The sequence below is a fragment of the Macrobrachium nipponense genome, chromosome 20, assembly GCF_015104395.2.
Source record: "Macrobrachium nipponense isolate FS-2020 chromosome 20, ASM1510439v2, whole genome shotgun sequence".
In the NCBI taxonomy this organism is placed as follows: domain Eukaryota; kingdom Metazoa; phylum Arthropoda; class Malacostraca; order Decapoda; family Palaemonidae; genus Macrobrachium; species Macrobrachium nipponense.
In genome coordinates this window covers 14,663,399-14,687,099 of record NC_061089.1, presented here as the reverse complement: position 1 = coordinate 14,687,099, position 23,701 = coordinate 14,663,399, and the positions used below count along the sequence as shown (strand labels likewise).

Genomic DNA, 23,701 nt, shown 5'->3' with positions numbered 1-23,701 from the left:
ACATCAGAGACATACACAGCGATACAGACAATGCGCGGGTCACAGAACAAGAAGGAATGTGGGAGACTACCAAGATACAACGGATCGAAAAAGATACAAAAGGATGGTGGAGATCAAGAGGATGCTGGGAGATAAAGAGATATCAAGAGGAGTGCGTGAAAGATACAGAGATACAAGAGGATGCTGGAAGATACAAGAGGAGGCTGGGAGATACAAGAGGATGCTGGAGAGTATAAAGATCCACAAGGATGCTGGAAGATACATGAGGATGCTAGAGACATAGCAGAGATACAGAGAGAGAGGGAGTCCAGAATACAAGAGATGCGGAAGATACAAGAAGGATCTGAGATACAAGAGATACATAGAGGAGCGCTGGAAGATTACAAGAAGGTTGGTGGAGATCAGAGGAGCTGGAGATACACAGAGGATGCTAGGAGATATACAGCGATACAAAAGGACAATCTGAAGATAACAGGAGATGCAGGAGTACACCAGAATACAAGAAATGAATGCTGAGTACAAGAGATACAGAGATTGATGTTGGGAATACGAAGAGATACAAGAAGGATGGTGGGAAATACAAGAGGAGACTGGGAGATACAAGAGGAGGCTGGGAGATACAAGAGATACAAGAGGAGGCTGGAGGATACAACAGGAGGCTGGGAGATACAAGAGATACAAGAGGATGCTGGAAGATACAAAGGAGCGAGATACAACAGGAGGCTGTGGGGGAGATACAAGAGAATACAAGAAGGAGCTGGAAGATACAAGACGCTGGAGATACAAAGAAGGATGCTGAGAGATACAAGAAAGGAGCGGGAGATACAAGACGAGGCTGGGAGATACCAGAGATTACAGAAGCCCAAGAGACGCGAGATAAGAGGACTGGGATACTACAAGTAGGGTGCTGAGAGATACAAGGAAGCTGGAGTTACAGAAGATAACAAGAGAGCTGGAGATACAAGAGAAGGCTGGGAGATACAAGAGGATGCTGAGACATACAAGAGAAAGCTGGGAGTTACAAGAGATACAAATAAGATCTGGAGAACAAGAGGAGTCTGGCAACTACAGAAGAGATAAGCTACAGCAGGCGCCCCCTCTATTCAAGCCGATGATAATGAGGTGTGATGTCAACGACTCTGAGTAAAGAATGGCTTCTATTCACCCGGGTGGCGCGCGGGCGCGCGTTTTCTACCTTCGACACTCGAGTGCGCGTGTACATATTTTGTGTTCCTTCTTTTGAAATCTGCTTTAATTAGAAAATGAATTTTTCTCGGGTATTTTTATGACGGGACAAAAAAACAACAACAAAAGTTTTATGCTACGCTTTAAGTTACCACCAACAAAGTAGGATGAGGGTGTTATTATAACTATATCTTCGTAAGATTAGCGTTGTGCTTTAATATCATATCCCAGTTTGTTCTTATAAATACATAGAGTGAAATCTTAAGCCTTCTTTTGACTATGTTTTCCTCTGAAAAATCAGTTTCCCTTAGTAAAGGGTCGGAACAAGACCGAAAGTACTCGGCTATCTCGCTTTTTCATTTTTTCCTTCGTGGCAAAAACCTTTATTTATACATAGCATCACGTTTTATATACTTCGTGATCAAGTTATTTATATATGTATGTATGTATGTATGTATGTATGTATGTATGTATGTATATAAATTACGTAGCATTTATTCCTTTTCGCTTTTCGTTCCTTTGCGCCCTGACTTTGGAAGTAAACAAGACACAGATTTTCCAAAATAAAATATATGGCAAAATAAGTGCACTACAGAGGTAAATCTACTTGAATTCAAAGAAACTCATATCACTATGCATATTATTATAATGAATTCGCACCGTTGTTTATTATTTCAGAGCTTATCTAACATAGCCTAGTAAGGAAGCTTGCTGTTCCCAGAAGTGTTCTTGCCTCAAATGGTATCGAAGGCCACAGACAATGTAGCACGAATGAACGCGTGCTTGAGAATATCATAAAATCCACGTTAGAGGGCGTGGGGAAACCGGGACTTTGAACAAGTACTCTAGCAGTTTATTCTACATTTGAAAATGTAGAATAAACGACGAAAGTTCTTCTTCAAAGTCCGGTTTCACTCACCTTCTTACGTGCATTTTATGATGAGAAAAAGGAAGTTTATTATTAGTTACCTGTACTGACGTTTTTCAATTAGCATAGGAAGTTTGTCTATAATTTAGTTCCATCATTCGTATGCTACGGGAAGTTCGTCCAAGTTTCTGATTAATACCATTCTTCACGTATGATAGAAAGTTAGTCTACTGTTTTCAGAGATGGAGTAACTCACGTATCCTTTGAAAAATGCAAACGCGCTCCGAAGTATTTAAAAAAATTAAACATCCTTGTAGAAATAAAAACAAACTAACAGGTAACACAGACCAATTGATCTAAGTGTTTATGGAACTCCGGAAAAAAAATCCACATTTATAATTTCGCGATAAAAGACGCCGTAAGAAGACAAAATGACAGATCAGGATTATTAATGCAAGACATCGGAACAAAAGATATAGAAAATGGGGACTTTAGTATTGTCGGCTGTCAAAGGGACAGAAAATGGGATCTTAGTTTCAGATAGAAAATGGGGAATCTATTTTCGGGTGGTGCTAACGGAAACTTAAAAGACTCCGAAAGCCGACATATCCAATGAATTTCTCGAACTTCTTTCATCTATTTTTTTTTTTACTCAGGGAATACATTAGCGCCCAAAAGAAAAGGGGAAAATAACCTCAGAGCATTAATAAGGCGCCTTCCTTGTACGGCCTGTCGAAGAGAATGAGAGATCCGTGAATGGGGTTCTACACACGGGTTCGTTGATATGGATCCCGTTAAAAGGAGAAATTCTTCTTAAACTCTTGGTGTGAGAATGATGATCTCATTTGCCTTCTCTTTCACTGCTCCTTTTCTTTTCTCTGAAGCCTTTTGAACCGCAGCTGATTTCCTCCAGTGGTGGTTCTGTGGCAGATTTGTAATAATTCCTTTTGATATTTCGAGGGATATCTAGACAATAGATAGATAGACAGATAGATAGATAGATAGACGTAGTCTACCAGGCCATATGGGTCCGTATACATCTCAGGAGGCAGTATCCGTTAAACTTCAAATTTTGAATGGCTTTGGAAGTTCAGTTTAATATATACATAAAGTCGTTATCATAGTCAATTATATTCATTTTGAAGTCCATTTTTAAACCAACATAAAGGGATCCTTGACATGACGAGAGATATCTGGACAATAGATAGCTAGATAGGCTAGATAGATAGATATCTACATCCGTATCTACATCCCAGGAGGTAGTATCCGTTAAACTTCAAATTTAGAATGCCAGCATGGTTTAAGTCCTATGCTTGCAAATGCACCTTCTGCAAAATTTTCAAAATATTTCACATAGAGTGTATTGCTCAACACGTTTCTGACGATATCTACAAGGAAACCCCAAATATATTTAGTTTTTAACAACATTATGGCTGTTGAAGTCAACGCCTGGAATTCTACCTGACGAGATTGGTGTTTTTTCTTATTTTGAAACATTATTTATTTTCTTTTATACCCATGGTTCATATCCATGCTAACCTTGGGTCTCCTCATTTCTGAATACCTGATCTTGATGTAGCCACGGGGAGGGTCATTATAAGGTATTAATTAACCCATCAGTCGCTTCAGAATAGACCTGGAATTTTTCAAGACTTTGCTGAGGCAAACCGTTGTCTGGTACTATTTGTCACCTCATTCATACGAGGCTCCCAGAAAGCAGGTATTGTTCCAGAGGTCGTGATTTTGACGCAACAGACTAATCGACTTTTTTTTTTCTTATTGAACAGGAATTATGTCCTGTTATTGGAATGTCAATAGCGTCGAAGCATCATAGAGATAATTGGAATTATGTTGTTGCAACATCAACGCTCGATTTGGTACTTGATCATCATCCGTTTGGTTGATTTTAGATGCAACAGCAACAATTGCTACCAAAAAATCCTATTGTCACATGGAAGTTTTTTATCCTTCAGTCTTGAGCAAGATGCAAATAATTGGAAAATACAGGAATGGTTAATAAAGTTTCCGAAGCTTAATTCTCCTTACTCATGAAATATCGAACATCCAACTCCCATCTGTCTGGCCACGCTGACCGTAGTCACTGCGACGCCAGGTTGTAACACCCAATCACTCGAAACAATCTCAGTCCTATAGGACTCAAGTCCCGTATTAATGATGGAACTCTGCCTTTATCGCAATCTTGATCAGCTTGCCGATAAGTTTACCGATTACCTGGAGGGTGGGTGGGGCGGGGGAGGGGGGGGGAATGGGTGGGGGCGGGGGAGGGGGTGAATGGGTGGGGGCGGGGGAGGGGGAATGGTGGGTGGGGGCGGGGGAGGGGGTGGGTCCCGGAGACAAAGCCAGCTAATTAAAGGGAGACTTGCAATCAGCATTATTGTCTGAGGGTAAACAAAGGTAAACAAACATTCGCGCACTGAGGAAAGAAAGTGAGGAAGATTCTCTCTCTCTCTCTCTCTCTCTCTCTTCTCTCTCTCTTCTCTCTCTCTTGTTTAACCGTCTCATAATCCAATTAATGCTCAGAAGTTGCCTTTAATTGGGTGATCAGGCTTAATATGAACCGAAAGGCCACCCCCCCCCCCCGGGGGGGGGGTGGGGAGGGCGAGGGGTCGGATGCCTAGGTGGTTAGGAGGAATAGGAGTAGATGAGAACAGGGATGAAGATATTCTCACTTCTTCTTCTCTCTCTCTCTCTCTCTCTCTCTCTCTCTCTCTCTCTCTCTCTGATTAATTATCTAAATTATCTTTTTAAAAATAGGCCTCCGTTACGTGTTCGGATTATATTCCTTAGGCTACAGCGAAATATCCCTTTTAAATTAAGCCTTGAATAGGGTGGTAGATTGCAGATACTCATTAGTTTAAGCCTAGTTGAGGTTTAATTACGGGCTGGATAAGAACAGAATTTTATGGTGATCTACTATTCTGACACACGTATGAACACACACACACACGCACACATACACACACGCATTCAAATATTATATAACACGTCAATGGGAAGTAGTTTGAAGATACTTAATATTTTTACATGGAGATTCATCCACGATTCAGCTGTTCAAATGTGATTATACACATATATCTACATATACATATACATATAGATATATATATACATGTATATATATATATATATATATATATATATATATATATAGTATATATATATATATAGTATATATATATATAAATATAGATATATATATATATATATATATATATATATATATATATATATATATATATATATATATAGATATATATATATATCTATATATATACTATATGTATATATATATAAATATACTATATATATATATATATATATATATATATATATATATATATATATACATGTATCTATGTGTGTGTGTGAGTGTGTGCTTAAAAACCACAGTACGTAGATGCACGTGACTTCATGATACAATCGAATACCACCGGAAAAATAATAGCCAGACAATCCAACCGAGCGCTTTCGTCCTTTAATGAGATTTTGTCGAGGCACAAATGAGATGCAGTTGAAAAAGAAAGTTACAAGGTAAACAAAACAATATATATATATATATATATATATATATATGTATATATATATATATCATACACACACATATATATATATATATATATATATATATATATATATATATATATATATATATGTATACAGTATATTCAAATGTGTTCAGAATAAAGTTTATGCTACTACTGATTTTTAGTTGTATAGACTAAACACGACAAGACTCCCTTAAGAGAGAGAGAGAGAGAGAGAGAGAGAGAGAGAGAGAGAGAGAGAGAGAGAGAGAGAGAGAGAGAGGTTACATAAGGTTTAGCTTCCAATAATTGGACGAACTACCAAGACCTAACATCGCCTTTATCCTTCCACGAGGATACATTTTCCAAACACATACTGCTACAATTTAGCTACAATTTTAAGAAGAAAAGCTCACCAGCGACGCTGAAGCGACATTAATCATTTTCTAAGGACGGCGAATAACGCCGGAAACGATAATTGGGAAGAGAGATACAGGGAAGTAGGGATGATTAAGAAAATAATAAGGTTGTTAAGGGAATTGGTCTCCATTAAATCCTTAAGCATTTGTTTTTATGAACTGACGTTTCAAAAGTAGAGCCATCGACTGAGGGATCTATAAGTGTGATGAGAAGTAATAGTATTATTTTCTGCTAAGCTTAAGGACAGAAATTGTAGTTGATATAATATTTTAGAATAAGTTTTTCCATTTAATTGTAAGACTAATTTTATTCTGAGGAGAATTGATGGCATTTTCAGTTAAGCTTACTAACATTACATTGTACTTAGCATCTTTGAATAAATTCCTAAACAATACATTAATTTATAGATAAACAAAAAAACAATGTATCGAAACATAATATTAAACATTAATAACCTGTATCCTTAAATAGATCCAAATACGGCATATTCCACTTATTGTTCAACTCTAACCCACAGAACCGAAAACAATACAAGCGTAACAAAAGGGCTTCGGGGAGAGCGGACATCACCAAACGTTAAATAACAGATACCACTCAAATGATCGCAGCTCCTTCCGCGGGCGCGAATTGGAAACATTTTGCTCCTGACGATGAAAAGAGCGGAAGAAGAAGAAGAGAGAGAAGCTCTTACAAGTGTCGCCATGAATGAAGAAGTTAAAGAAGACCGAGAAATGGAGCGAAGAAGCGACAGGCTTATAACTCGATTTACGAGTCTCTTGCGTGTGGGCGTGTTTTCGTCTGATTCAGATAGTGTGGTTCTCGCTGCTCGAGGAATACTGAAATCAAACATCTCTAAAGAACTATCATTATTATTAATAATATTTCAGTAGATGGAGCCTATTCGCGCGGAACAAGCACACCAAAGGGGCCATTGACTTGAAATTCAAGCTTCCACTGCAGCAGTAACTGACCGTGAGACAGAGCCAGTGATTTTTTCTTTTTCATCGCCCTAGAGAAGGCGCGAACCGGGGACATTTGAGTGGCATGCCACGACAATAACCACTGTACCAGCGTAAACTGGTTATTATTGAAATAGATCTTGTAACAGAAACTAAGCAGTTTGGAATAAATGTATCGTACAGAGCCAATTATGAAAAATAAAAAAATAAAAAATTCTGTATTTTTATTGAAACTAGACCCATATGATTGTAGCACTTCTTAATTTTGTTTGTCAAGTAGCCTAACAAAGTGTCTCTAAACAGAGAGAGAGAGAGAGAGAGAGAGAGAGAGAGAGAGAGAGAGAGAGAGAGAGAGAGAGAGAGAGAGAGAGAGAGATCTTGCAATTCAAAGCATTTTAGAAAAAAATCTCATATAGAACTGTTTACGGAAAAATTCATTTTGCTTGTCAAACAGCGAAACAAAGTGTTTCTCGAGAGAGAGAGAGAGAAAGAGAGGAGAGAGAGAGAGAGAGAGAGAGAGAGAGAGAGACATAGATTCAATTTCATGAATGTGCAAGGTCCCTTTCAATCTCTTGCATGTATCCAGCTAACACAGAAACAAGCAAATCAACAACAAAATCAGAAAAAGGAAGTAGAAGAAAAACAGAGAAACAAAGCACAAAAACAAATAAAAATCAGCAAATAAATAAACAGACTGAAGACAAATTTAAAGACACCTATTCTCAAGAAAACCTCTGCCTGACATCATTAAATTAATGCTACAATACTGATTAGTAAGACTCCTCTTCCGTAACATCTATTCGGAAAAAAATAACTTCAACTTTTCAGGACGTGTTGCTAATTATGAACTTTAACGAGGCCAAAAATTCCAGCTAAGTTTGTTCTCTTGTAAAAAAAAAAACACCGCCTGCGTGGTTAGGTTTTTTTTTTTATTAGAATTAATTAGCCGAAGTTTAACTGGTCCGATGGCAAAAAAATTAAAAAAAAAAGGTAAAGGATTTACATTAGCCTTTTTCACACTAATTTCCAAGCTATTTACCGCCTCGTTGATAGAAGTAAATTTACATAAAAAAGGTAGTAATGATATGTGTATATTTTTTTCATCATACGCCTTTTCCCTTTTTTTAGCGGGCTCTCTCTCTCTCTCTCTCTATGTATGTATGTGTGTGTATATATATATATATATATATATATATATATATATATATATATATATATTTATATATATATCTCTCTCTCTATGTATGTATGTGATATATATATATATATATATATATATATATATATATATATATATATATATATATATATATAGAGCTATATATATATATATTATATATATATATATATATATATTATATGTATATAGAGAGAGAGAAAGAGAGAAAAAGCCCGAACTCGGGAGCGAGAGAGAACGCGACAATCTGGCTTAATTAGACAAAGGATTCTATTGTCCTTGAATCGCAAAGGTAAGTTCGTTAACCTGTACACTATTTTGGGGCTTTTCGCCAACTTTCTTTTTAATCCCCTGAGACCTTTCAGATAATTGCACGTCCCACGGAAACGTCTCCATAAATGAGGGAGACTGCATTCGCTCACCTTCGAAAGAATTAGTGTTGTACTTTACGAGATGATGATGTCATGAATAAACAAACGGGGTCGCGATGTGATACGGAGGCCAGCAAACATTCTCCAGCGAACTGATGAATGATATTCGTTGTAACCATACATAACTGGGGATATGTACCGCCATTATAGTATACAAAAATGCAATACACTCTCGGTCTTGAATTACTCGAATCTGACAGAAAAGATATACACTTAGTTGGCCTTATGCCATCACACTCTTTCCTCAAAGCAGCCAGGATTCGCTGATGAGACGACGAGATGTCCTCGACGTTATTTGCAACGAAATATTTCTCCAACTAACTTGTTTATTTATCTCCCTTATTCATTGAGGTTAATATAACGAAATCCTGACAAGATTTACAATGAGGCACTTTGCGAGAACCACTAGATGAGTATGACCTTTCTAGACTTCAATTTAAAATGTAAAATTGTTAATTACAAAGTCAGTTTCTGAATATATTAAGAGTGTTGTGGATTTCTTTTGCCTTATTATTATTATAAAAGAGGGTTTACTTCCAGCATATTATTATTATTATTATATTATTATTATTATTATTATTATTATTATTATTATTATTATTTGATTGAATTTAATTGCAGCTCAAATTAATCTTTTTATAATTTTCTTATATTGTCTTTCTCTTCTTTTGGAAGGCTGAAGAAGAAGAAAAAGAAAACATCAGAAAATTAGAAACTAATTACTTTAAGCTGGATGGCATTATAGCAGCAATTATATTCAATCAAATATGCTCAAATGAAGGGTTACTACCAATATTTTATTATTATAATTATTATTATTATTATTATTATTATTATTATTATTATTATTATTATTCTTATTATTATTATTATTATTATTATTATTATTATTATTATTATTATTATTATTATTATTATTATTGTACTTAGGAAGCAGACCCTCTCTCAAGTATACTTTGTTAAAAGTAATGGCTACTTCAGCAACGTTACACTTGTAGAGATTCTGCTCTATTTTCCGAATAGCGGCTTTTTCCGTGCTACTTAAATAGGCTAGTAGAGTGCCTATAGAGGTCATGATCAAATACAGGGTCAAAATCGGTGTATATATTTGAATTTTACAGATAAACTATGATATCATTAGTCATCAAAGTTCATTAACGGTTCTCTCTCTCTCTCTCTCTCTCTCTCTCACTCTCTCTCTCTCTCTTGAAGAGAGCTTTCGTCTGGAGCTGCCAGATATCCTCTAGGCTGAGAAGCTGAGGTGGACTGCTTTTGGGTTATTATTATTATTATTATATTATTATTATTATTATTATTATTATTATTATTTTATTATTAGTTTTTTTTTTTTTAGAGAAGGACTCGCCACTGGAATTCAGTCCCTCAGCAGTTATCGCTTGATAATGTCCTGTCGATCAGGAGGAAACGTCGCGTTAGAGAGAGAGAGAGAGAGAGAGAGAGAGAGAGAGAGAGAGAGAGAATTGTATAAGCAATAATAAATCAAATGACTCAACCGAATTTGACCATGCCCTTTGGTGCGTTGCTCGCCAGTCTAAGCAACAACGAGAAAGCCGTCATCAGAAAGATAGAGAAGACTCTTTATAAGAATTAATAGTGCTGAAGCAGCAGTTATTTTTTAACAAAACATGTCTACGAGAGGTCTCCTTCCGAAATATATTATTATTATTATTATTATTATCAAAAAGGATGACTGCATATGATAAATTCACACGATGCAACCGTCCTCTTCAACAGTATTATTATTATATTATTATTATTATTATTATTATTATTATATTATTATTATTATTATTATTATCATCGATAAGCACAGAAATTAAATCATTTGCAGTTACATCTAAATAAAAACTTCTCTGGTGCTTTATGGTCATTATACATATCACTTGAAGTTCTGTTCTTTAATTAGTAGATCAAAATCAGGTTAAGTTAAAAAATGCATACAAATAAAGTAAATAAATGAATAAGCGAAAATACACATAGAACATTGCCGTTAATAAGTGATAACTATCATAATTTAAATCAAGTTCTAATTAACAATAATAATAATAATGAACTACACATCATTGAAAAGACGAAATATCTTAAATGTTTCATGATGACAATATGTATTTTATCTTAGAGAAATTCTTTTATGGTATTTTATAGATTTTGAACTCTTTTAGCCCGCTGAAAAATTTTTGTTTAAACTTTCTAATTCTGAAATGGTGCTAAAATAGAGCAAATTGTATATGAAAACTAATAATAAATTAAGAGATATAAAGAGATAATATATACACAAACAATCATTTATATATATACGTATTTATGTGTGTGTGTATGTGTATACATATATTTAGACATATAAACATACACAAACATATATATATATAATATATATATATATATATATATATATACATATATATAATATATATATATATATATATATATATATGTATATATATCTATATTGCTTGACCTTATAAATTTCACTGCTCTATTCCTTCTCAAGATGAATGATAAATATATTATATATATATATATATATATATATATATATATATATTATATATATATATATATATATATATATATTATATTATATACATATACATATAATGATAGTAAACTTTTGAAGGAATATCGTGAAGATCATACATTGAATGTTAACCACACTTAAAAAGAGTCCACTTACTGCCTAAGGTATCCATAACAATTCCATTATAATTATCTTCTAGAGCGCATTCATATGCCATGTTACGAGCATGGAAGATGTGTCTTTTTGTATGTATAATGTTATGCTTAATTAAGGAGAGAGAGAGAGAGAGAGAGAGAGAGAGAAGAGAGAGATGAAGGAGAGAGAGACGAGAGAGAGAGAGAGAGAGAGAGAGAGAGAATGTAGTGCGCGTTTGTACTTTGATGTCAAATTTTTTCGCAACCGTTTAATAGCGTTATAAATAAGTGCATAAAAATTCTGCTTTTATAACCTACTTAAACGTGCAATGAGCGTTCGTGATAGTGCGGCTGATAAATAATGTATGTAGCCTTGCAATCTTTTGAATTAATGACAAAGAAGCCACTCGACAATGATTAAACAAAGTATCTTCCCAGATTTGCTATTAAACAACAAACAAAAAAATAGCAAACCCGATATCAGTTATTTTCAGCTTACCTGAATTAAGGCCTTGAACTTAGACCCAATTGAGAAAAGTACTTTCTATTTCATGATAAAGCAGAAGCGTACTTTAAAAATGTATAGTTCCTATGGGATTCGACTCCACATCCCTTGATTTTTTCAATCTTTTTTATTTTCATCTACTTATTCGCTTTCAGAATCTAGCCTGGGCAGGAAAGGGGCGTTGAGTTTCTCGTATCATAGGCCTTCTCTCATAGAAAACGAATGTGAAACTATGAATACAAAAAATAACTTCGATAAAGCGACAATAACAACTACGTAAGACAAAAGGAAATAGGACAATAGGTATTTTTCTTAATAGCTGTGACAATTACTCTGAACGAAATACTGGCCATGATATTATTTGTGATTTAAAATGTCTATTCTCTTCAAGACTATCTTCGAAATAGAAATATTTAAATCTACTCAAGTCAAAAAATATTCTGAAAACTAACTAAAATATTTTCTTTTAAGAAGCCAGACATTCGTGGCCTGTTCTAATTCATTAAATTATTCTAGAGTAAATTTAAATCTTGAGTCTGTTCTCGGACGAAAATATTCCGAAGCAAATACTTGGAATATGTCCTTCCAGGAAAAAAATAAAAAACCGGATTTGTTTATGTCGGGACTTCAGACATGGGAACCTTTTTGTCGGAAATGTTAATGTAGGATCTATTCCTGCAAAATACAAAATTCGTAATATGTTATCTTAAGGAATTTTCTGAATGCGTAACAAAAATTTCGAGGTCTACATTCTGACAAAAATAACTTTGAAAATAATTAACGTAAATTACATCCATTCACACACACAAAAATTAATAAAACATTTAGTTACATAAGCATTTGAAGCAAGTCTTCGACAAACAAAACTTCAAAAGTTGTTCATAAATTTAAAAAAAAATCTTACTTAGAGGGAAAAATCGAAGGTGACTTGAGGTAAACTCCAACCAAATTTCAGAGGGTCAAGATGACGAGGGTGTTGAAGACGACGGGATAAAGGAAGACAGATTCTCGTGCTCTCCTGAAGGTAAGTATATATATACAAACTCGGCGGATGCTGCTGGAGGATGCAGACGTCCCTGTCTGTCTCTCACTCTTCCTCTCTCTCTATCTCTCTCTCTTTCACTTTCTCTCTCTCTCTTTTCTCTTCTCTCTCGCAGCCCGCGATCAGGAGTGACAGAGGAGAAGGCCGTGGTGTCCCCGACGCTTTCAGAGGTGAAATGCGAGTGTGACTGCCGAGAGAGTTTCCGCTCTCTGATTTCCCCCCTCTCTCTCTCTCTCTCTCTCTCTCTCTCTCTCTCTCTCTCGCTCGTTTTGATACCGCCCACGCAATTTCATAAATTACATTTTGTTCCTCGCGTATTATCTTCGCTCGCCTTGTCGTCTCTCTCTCTCTCTCTCTCTCTCTCTATCTCTCTTTCTGATGTAATGATAAGAGAACAGAGAGTAACATTACATTTCCATGACAGGTATTTGATAGGACACACACACATGTATATATATATGTATATAGATATATATATATATATATATAGTATGTATGTATATATATAGTATATTAATATATATATATATATATATATATATATATATATATATATGCTATTTGGGCATATTTTCGCAGTGACCATCTTTACATCTAGACTTTGACTCAGTCTATACTTCTTATATGTATATATATATATATATATATATATATATATATATATATATATATATATATATGTGTGTGTGTGTGTGTGTGTGTGTCTATTACTATGTATATGTATGTGTGCGTATGTATGTATGTACGATACGTATACGTGATATGTATGTGGAGAAAAAAAAAGAAGCTAGATTGATATCAGTGAAACAAGAAGCGGAATAAAAGTAGATGAACCGATAGCGCTCTTAAAGCCCTACGACGCGGAGAGATGTTCAAAACCATTATTATCTGAGGTAACGTGAACCATCTTTACTTCAACGTTAGTTGCGGCTTCTCGAGTCACAGTCAAGTGACCCTCCAGAGCTGGAGGAGTCTTTTTTCCGTAGGCCTGAAACGCCTCGGTTTGGTGGATGGGAATCTTGGAAGAGTCAATAAGGACAGTCTTTTTTTCTTCGCTTTATATATCGTCCTCGGGTAAATTTTCATTTTTCGAGTATGGAAAACTTGAAGTACTGGCTACTAAGTTACTGCAGTACATCTTGATGGTTTTATTGTTTTCTCTGTAAAAGAAAACCATTGAGACCACTTTGTCTCTCCATCCGCACTATTTCTGTCCGCACTTTTCCCGTCCGCCCTCAGATCTTAAAAACTACTGCGGCTACAGGGCTGCAGATTGGTACGTTGATCATCCGTCCTCCAATCACCAAACATACCAAATTGCAGCCATCTAGCCTCAGTAGTTTTGATTATATCTAAGGTTAATTTTAGCCATAATCGTGTGTCTGGCCACCACCGAGCCCCGGTAAAGTTTCATGGGCTGCGGCTGATACAGAATTGTTCCGAGATCACCGAGAGATTTATTTTCGGTGGCCTTGATTATACTCTGTATAGAAAACTCGATTGTGCCGTTGAAACTTGGGCGCATGTTTATTAATTGCGTTTATTTATTCTATTTCTAAAGATTTTTTTCAAGCATGGATGGAGGTATGAACGTCACGTTTAATTGTGTGAGGATTAAACATCAATATTTGATTTACTGTCGGCATAAAACTTTGACATCAGCTGTTGTATTTTATGGGAAATATCGTCATCCATTTTATCAGATAATGAATCATTCTATCACTGACTTCAGTCCTGGAAAAGTAAAAACGAAATCAAAGAGAATGATAATGATTATGTTCTTTATTTTCCTGTGGCGAAGAGTCAACAGGTTGTCTGTCCTAAGGAAACGGAATCACTCCATCTCACAATCCGTGGCTACGGATATTCGCAGACTCAGATGACCCACACAATCATGATGTCATTCGACCTGAGGACGGCTGAAGGGAAGCCATTAAATCAAAGCTGAAGGCCGGAGAGGCACCAGAAGAGCCCTCTGGACGCTGCAGCTGATTGGTCCTATTCAAATTTAATTCACTGATATTACTCAGCCTGAGAAGTAGAGAGATATTAGAGATTTTCATTTTCTATCGTGAGATTTTACATTCAAGGGCTCTTTTTTTTAATATAAAATATTTGGATATTTTGATCATTTCGATAGTCTCCTAGGGTTGAATTCAAGATTTTTTTTAATATAAGGTATTTGTATATTTCGATAGTCTCGATAGTTTCCTGGGCTTGAATTCAAGATTTTTTTAATATTGGATATCTGGATATTTCGATAGTTTCGATAGTCTTCTCGGGTTGAAGTCAAGATTTTTTTTTAATAATATAGGATATTTGGATATTTTGATAGTTTCGATAGTTTCCTAAGGTTGAATTCAAGATTTTCAATTAATACTGAGATTACACACTGAAGGCCCTTTTATTTATTTATTTATTTTTTCAACATAGGATACTGCTGCGTTTCTTTCTGGTTCATATAAGTGAAGGTCAAGCTCAGCCGAAAACGCCTGATACGTTAACTTTAGAAATTTGTCTCAGCCTTCTCTGTTTAGATGTGGCTCTTTCTACTAAGCAAATACTGGAATAATCAAGAGATACGTAACCTAACTTAACCTTGGGGTAGGAGGGGAGGTAGGGTGGGTTGTCTCCCCCGGCACTGATTATGGATCTAAGAAAAACTACTGAGGCTAGAGGGCTTCAAACTGGTATTTGGATCATCCGTCCTCCAATCACCAAAGTACCAAATCGTAGTTCTCTCTTTGGAAATTCCTTAACTTACAATTTTTTTCTAAGTATGAAATCGTAATGCAAAAGCAGATAGATATCTAAGTTTGCTTTTCGATAAATATAATAATAGAAAACTTGAGAAATTCTGTGGAATGGAAATTTAAATATTAAACTTTTATTCCCCTTAAAAGTTAGTTTAGTGATAGTTTAGTCAAATCTACAACTCGAGACTTCATGATTTCGACTCTAAGTGCTCATTTCTAATTTCATTCTGAGAATTCCATGTGGTGCCATAATGTCCAATAAAAGTCAAAATTCAAAGAAAACTCATAATCCCATGAGTCAATAAAATGGGAAAGTAAATTCACAGTAGTATGTCTGTTTGATTTTATGATGCAAAATATATACAGCAGAAACCTGCGCAGGTCATCGAAAGCTTTCTGTTGTATATATCTTAAATAACAAAGTCAAACAGGCATACAATAGTCGATTCACAGTAACCGTGCATCTGATGTCTTGGCCAGTCCCTTACGACGCTCCTGATTGGCTGTTGAAAAGCCATTGGCTGGAAACTCTCAGTATCTCTCGAGAGTTCACATGGGTAGGATCTATGTTCCACCTCTCCTGAGAGATACGTCTTTCAAAGCTATCGCTCAGGAGAGGTGGAACATAAATTATGCCTATGTGAGCTCTCTCCCCGTGACTGGCTTATCAACAGCCAATTTGGAGCGTCGTAAAGGACTGGCCTAGACATCAGATGCACGGCTGATGTGAATCTACTATAGTACTATGGATTTACTTTCCCAAAAGTGAAAATGATAATTAAACATAACTGTTTAACTTGAAAAGGTATAAAATCGACAGACGCTGAATGCAAACATTTGTTATCACAACAGCAGTTCACAGGTCATGCACTGACTCGGTTCATTCATGGAGTGGGTACCAGTCAGTCAGTCAGTCAGTCCAGGTCTGGCCTCTAAGCTGGCGGCGACAGGAAGGAAGACCCTGTAGCAGAGGCTGAAGACTCTCACATGCGCCCTGGAAGACTCAATTCTTAATGAAAATTGCTCCCTATTTCCAGTTCATTACGTTTATCTTCTTTTATGTTGCTGGGATGGTAATTAATTAGGATGTGGAAAGCTCTTTCCTTACGAATTAGTTATCGACGCAAATGATTTTGGGTTGAAAGAAAGAGTTCTATATAGGAAATTGAAAGATGGAACATATAGTTTTCATGGTTAAATCATGAAGAGAACGAAAATTCTTTCTCATGGGAGAGTGAGAGTGAAGAGCTATATATATATATATATATATATATATATATATATATATATATATATATATATATATATATATTCTCTACCTTTGGTATTCTATGGGTAAAAAACGCCTATATGCCGTATATTTTCATTAATGGCTTAATAAACCCTGTCCAAATAGTGGAAATGAATGCCAATACTCTGATTCAAATCAAATTAGTCTTGGTATTTATAAAGGTCTCATACTAACATAAGTCAATAAATCAAATTAAAAAATATATATACTCTGATTTAAGTGTAGATTCGTATTTCTAAATATATTTATTTATAGAACGAGAGATTTCGAGAACCTCCTCGATTCTTCTTATCTCTTTTATCAATTGATGAGGCATGTCGAGCAGGCTGTCGAAAGCTCTCGCTGTGTATGCTTTACATACATACATACATCATACATACATACATCATACATACATATATATATATATATATATATATACATATATACTATATCTCCTGCTTATTTATACAAATGAATTTTATTGAAATACTTTATTTTTCTTCCGTCAAAAATACTTTATGCTAAGCTATAATAATTCTACATCGGAAAATAAGCAGTCTAACCATTAAATTTTCCACATTCTGACCATGAAATCATAACTAACGTAAAAAAGATAAACTGCGTATGGTAACACTGCTAAAAGCCAATGTTGTGAAGAAAAAAGGGCAACGTTGCCACTCAGTATCAGGCTGAAGAGGGAAGACTGAAATGGTTTGGACATGTTGAGAGGATGGAAGGGAATAGAGATCCCAGGAGACCACTGAGAGTAGTACAAATAGTGAAGAAGACCGCTGAGTAGGCCAAAAGAACGAGGTGGATAGACATAATTGTTAGAGATCTCGAAGATGAAATCCAGAGCCTAGAGGAAGCGAGGGAAATGGCTCGGGAGAGAGACAGATGGAGAGGTACTGTATCAGTCTTATGCCACTGGCCAGTGGCGGGAAGATAAAGTAAAGTCAAAGTAATTGACTTTGGGTGATTATTCTGTCACATTCTCCAAAGTCGACGGAATGCAGCTCATCGTCACATCACCATCTGGGAATGCCGGCTCACCTTTGACCAAGAACTTTATAAGACAACGAGAAAATCATCAGGAAGTTTCGCTCGCCTTCCCTTAATTCACTACTGGAAACCAAATGCATCGTCTGATTGCCTTTTGTTTATACGCGATGATTCACTATGTGCGATAACAAAAGAAGGAATATAAGATAGCCAGGAATGAGGCAGAGACGAACTGAAGTAAATCAAGGGTTCTATCTTTTAAGAAAGAGGGGACTCAATCATCTTATTAATTTCTGTAACTTATATTTTATTGTCATTGTAAACGTTACCGATTACAACGCAATCCAAAGATCTGACGTAATTTTTTTGGAATATTTAACTTCTTCGCTGGGTCTCATCACTTTACATAGGGTCTTACATTTTACTGTAGAGTCATGGAGCTTACTAGAAGGTCATTCAGTTCCTTTTAGGTCAGAGAGTGTATTACAGGGTCATGGAGTTTACTAGAAGGTCATTCATTAAGTTCCTTCTACATCATGGAGTGTATCACAGGGTCACAGAGTTTACTAGAAGGTCATTAAGTTCTTTTAAGATCATGGAGTGTATTACAGGGTCATAGAGTTTACTAGAAGGTCATTCAGTTCGTTTAAGGTCGGGAAGTGTATTACAGGGTCATAGAGTTAACTAGAAGGTCATTAAGTTCCTTTTAGATCATGAAGTGTATTACAGGGCCATATAGAAGGTCGTTCAGTTCCTTTTAGATCGGGAAGTGTATTACAAGGTCACAGAGTTAACTGAAGAGTCACTGAGTTTCCTGAATCTCTTGGAGTTCTACCGTCTTTTCGTTATCGCGTGTTCAGTCTACCCAAGACAATCAGTCAGTGGCTACAGAAGACTCAGCTAGTATAGGCCTAAGATGGCCTCCAAACACCCAATCCCCAGAACACAGCAAAATTGCATTTTATTTTTCGGCTTTAAATGAGCATTATCCATTATTTGATAGCAAGAGTTTTGATCCTTATTTCACTAGAAATCGCATTTTATTTTTATTTTTTAAAGAAATTTTCACTTACAAATTCAGTTCATTATGAACGATGGAGTAGCTACGCGGCCTTTTGTAACTTGAGATAAATGAAGATGTACATTGTTTGACTTATACTAATAGCGGTAACGTTCATTTTCGTAAGGCTTATAGCGCATGACAAATATATGAACCAAGCAAAGCACGCCTTGGAGGCTTCGAAAAAGACCCTCGAATTATCCACTCATCTTGAATCATTTTACAAGGAATTTCATCGACTTCGTTGATGTTATCTGGCGTAGCCACCGCTAAAGACAAAAATAACAACGCACATACAGAAGCGCGGTATTGCTAAAGTTAACCTAACCTCTTAACTTTTTTGTGCTCGCTCGGCGGGCATTATCCCTGGCCCCTAATTTGTCCATCAAACTTTAGGGAAACAATTTTCGTCCCTTATATCCGATGGGCCTTTCCGAGTTAACAGGGGCGCAATCGGTTGCTTTGTCTGTTTGTTTTAGGTTTAGGGATTCTTGCTGAATATATGTATATATATATATATATAATATATATATATATATATATATATGTATGTGTGTGTGTGTATATATATATGTATGTGTGTGTGTATAGTTGTGTATATATATATATACATATATATATATATAATACATCATATATATATATATATAAATAAATATATATATTATATAATATATAATATATATATGCAAATATATCTATATATATGCATATATATACATATATGTATATATAAATATGTATATATATATATATATTTATATGTCTATCTATATTTATGTATAAATATATATACATACATATATATGTGTACGCATATGGACTAACAAGACTGCCCAGAAAAGTTCAAGGAGTCGTACTCCACTGAGAGGAGGACGTTGTAGTAAGTTCATGATAATCTTTAAAATTGCTAAAAAAAAAAACCTCGAAGGTCCTAAGTAACCGAACGATACTATTTGCTAACGTATAGAACTAATATATATATATATATATATATATATATAATATATATATATATATATGGATATAAACAAATACGATTGCGTGGCTGCAGTTGTACTTTTAGCAATCATAATTCCCCAGCGATTATAATTGATCAACGTTGATGTAATATATATATATATATATATATTATATATATATATATACATATATATATACTATATATATATATATATATATATATATATATATATATATATATATATATATATATATATTACATAACGTTGATCAATTTATAATCGCTGGGGGAATTATGATTGCTAAAAGTACAACTGCAGCCACACAATCGTATTTGTTTATATATATATATATATATATATATATATATATATTATATATATATATATATGGTTCTATACGTTAGCAAATAGTATCGTTCGGTTACTTAGGACCTTCGAGGTTTTTTTTTTTTTAGCAATTTTAAAGATTATTCATGAACTTACAACTACGCCTCCTCTCAGTGGAGTACGACTCCTTGAACTTTTCTGGGCAGTCTTGTTAGTCCAGCCTGATAAATGTATATGTACACATATATATGTATGTATTTGTAATATATTTATACATATATATATATAGACATATTAACTATGTCTATATATATATACAATTAATTTATTAACCCATATATGTATATATATAGGCATATATATAGATATATATACATATATTATATATATATATATATATATATATATATAAATATATATATATATATATATATATATATATATATAATATATATATAAAGAAACCGCTTAATTTTAAGCAGTTGAAATCCTTCTTTTATACAGATCAGAAAATGACTCGTGGATTCGTGAGAAGAATTTACTCCCAGCCATCATGAAGGTATGAATCTTTTGCTGGAATAAAGCGACTATACTCTGTTTTTTTCCATCTGTCCATCCGCCTGTGGAGGTCGCGCATGGTAACACTGCGTCCCAGGCTTTAATTAGTTACGCTATTCGTAAGTTTTAGGTAAATAAAAGGATATCTGGGAGTACATTTGCAACTGAAAAGTGTTTTAATAATTTACTGTATGCGAATTACACCGTTAATATTCGAAATAGGATATTATTTAAAGCCCGTGACCCAGTGTTACCATGCGCAAACACGACAGCCGGATGGACAGATGGAAAAAAAACCGAGTATAGAGATCATTATCAATAAGAGTTAATGACCCTCATCAAGCCATGGAAAGCGAGCACTTTCGAGTTCCCTGAAAGGATGATGCTTTCTTTGCGTTACTTGTCTTTCAAGGTGCATTTAGCCGTTTGCCATAGACGCATATCTTTGAGGGTTATTGTAATGGTAGATGGCTATACATGTGTTACATTTTAGATTGTAATATTGCCTTATTGAAAGCAGATTGCGGTATTTTGTCATTTTGCATGCAAATTCCTGACTTACTCCCGAAAATCATAAGGTTACAGACACGTACTAGGGGGCTTGGGAGAGGGGAGAGGGGACCCCGAGCCCCCCCTGGGAAGTGGCAGAGGAAGGTCGAAGCTCCTTCCTGAATCTCAAGAGGTTCTATATCCTCCATTAGTCATTTTGATGGGAGGATCCTACAGCCCACAATTCCTTTTTCGTGTATTTTTCCTTCCAGTGATCCATCTCTTTAGCTTCCAATGATTATTTTGGAGACTGAAAGTGGGCAAAAGATTATCAAAGACCCAGTGGAGGGTATAGTAGATTCACATCAACCGCGCATTTGATGTCTAGGCCCGTGCCTTACGACGCTCCTGACTGGCCGTTGACAGGCCAGTCACAGGGCTGGGAACTCTCAGTCTCTGGAGAGGGTTCACATAAGAAGGACGTATGTTCCACATTTCCTGAGGGATTCTTTTGAAAGACGTATCCCTCAGGAGACGTGGAACATACGTCCTGCTTATGTGAACTCTCGAGAGAGACTGAGGGTTTCCAGCTCCGTGACTGGCTTATCAACAGCCAATCAGGAGCGTCGTAAGGGACTGCCCTAGACATCAGATGCAACGTTGATGTGAATATACTATTGAAAATACGTACTTAAACAGTAGGTCACTGTAACGAAAATCATATCACAAGGACAAGGTCGACAACAGCAAGTACTATTGCCAGCCACGAGCACTGTGGAAATTGTTCACATGTACAAATGTGCATCTAACAAAAAAACATGAACAAGTTTGACTTTAATAGGCGTCTTATCGACCGAATTTTAGCATGATCGTTATCATCGTCACAAATCAGTTTCAAGAACTTATATTCATAAGAAATGAATGAGTGATTTTCAGAGTTTATCGAGAAATATGAAGAGGGTCATTGAAATATATATTTCTCACATGATTTTGCTTCATCAATAATGCCTTCTTGCACAATTATCAGTTTAGGCAAGCTACCTATTATGTTCTCAATGTGCATCATTTAGTGGAAACTTACAGGTCATGAAATTCACCTGTAGACCACCCTTCCACAAATCACCTGTAAGCCCTTGAGACGCCTCAGGCACCTGTCAGACAATAATGAATTGTCGTTTGCCTAAACACCAGGTCACGTTCGCTTCGATATTGGTCATTTCAGCTCTCGCCTTCACAGGTGCAATTGCTCCACGGTTGATACTGACATTGAATGACCATCTCCTATCCCAAATTACAACGTGTAATGAGACGGGGGCGGGGGTGAGGGGGCAATGTGGCGTTTCATCTTGAATTTACGAATACAGTGGTGGATACTTCGGTAACTTTAAGTATGAATTCCATAAGCAAAGCTATTTGTTTATATTCTGAATCCTTGATATAGTTATATGGCAGGACTGCATACGTTATCAAATGGACGTGAAGGAATAGTTTAGCTTATTTTTCCCAGACTATGCAGGATGTATACACGCACACGCGTGTATGTATAGTATAGTGTATATATATATATATATATATGTATATATATATATATATATATATATATCTATAAACCGTGGGCCGACAATTCCGCGCAGGACAATTCAGCTTAGAGACAAATCAGCGCATGACGATTCCGCACAAGGACTATTCAGCGCAAAGACAATTTGGCGAAATATTTGGCGAAATAAAGCTAAAGCATGGAAATTTAAGAAAACAGTGATCAAATTAGTTTTTATTTGTAAATTATTTTTGAAATTCAAAAAATGAAATATGATATGTATTGAAATAAGATATTGAAAATTATACTAACTTATTTCTGATTTGGCGACAGAAAACAAAACTAACTACTTGCAGTTAAAAATATTGGTAATAATCTAAGATTGTTTACACTTTCATCCATCAAACAATTGACGGTTGTTATTTATGCTATAACAACAAGCGAATAATAGTAACAAGTATTCTTCTAAACTCGGACTGGATGTATTTCCTTTTCTGGGGGTAGTTTTTTACAAACACTCGCTGAGCTAAAACAAAAACAAAAAAAAGCCCCATGGGGCGGATTTTATCAGAGAAAGGTCGTGATCACATTCTATTAAATGGATTTTGCTGTCGTTAAGATAGAAAACTTCGTAATGAAAAGGAGTCTTGGCGTTGTACACAAGACACATGCAGAGGTCGAATTCATGTTAATGGAAGTTCATGGGAATAAGTTATGACGCATACTCATGTGCCGCAGCCAGCGGCATCAGCAATGAAGAAAATGGTTTTAAATCTTCGTGAACAGGCTAGTTCTTCTAATGATGTTCCAAGACGAATAATCCAAAAGACTCAAGTTTCTTTGCCAGATGAAGCCACGGTTTTATTACCTAAGTATACTTCATTATAACGAAGTGTTCAACGTCGAAGAAAAAGAGATGGTGACCCAAT

The 23,701-nt window shown here is 35.4% G+C and overlaps 1 protein-coding gene across 2 annotated transcripts in view; it reads right to left on the bottom strand.

Moving 5' to 3' along the window:
• The window catches only part of LOC135222221 (uncharacterized), a 123,359-nt gene that overhangs the window by 20,264 nt on the left and 79,394 nt on the right, over positions 1-23,701 (bottom strand). The window contains exon 1 of one of the 2 annotated variants that reach the window (XM_064260356.1): positions 12,668-12,974. The exons of the other annotated variant lie outside the window; for it this stretch is intronic. The gene's annotated coding sequence lies outside the window, so the exon portion shown is untranslated. Of the gene's footprint in view, positions 1-12,667; positions 12,975-23,701 lie in introns of those variants that run through there. 2 annotated transcript variants of the gene reach the window in all.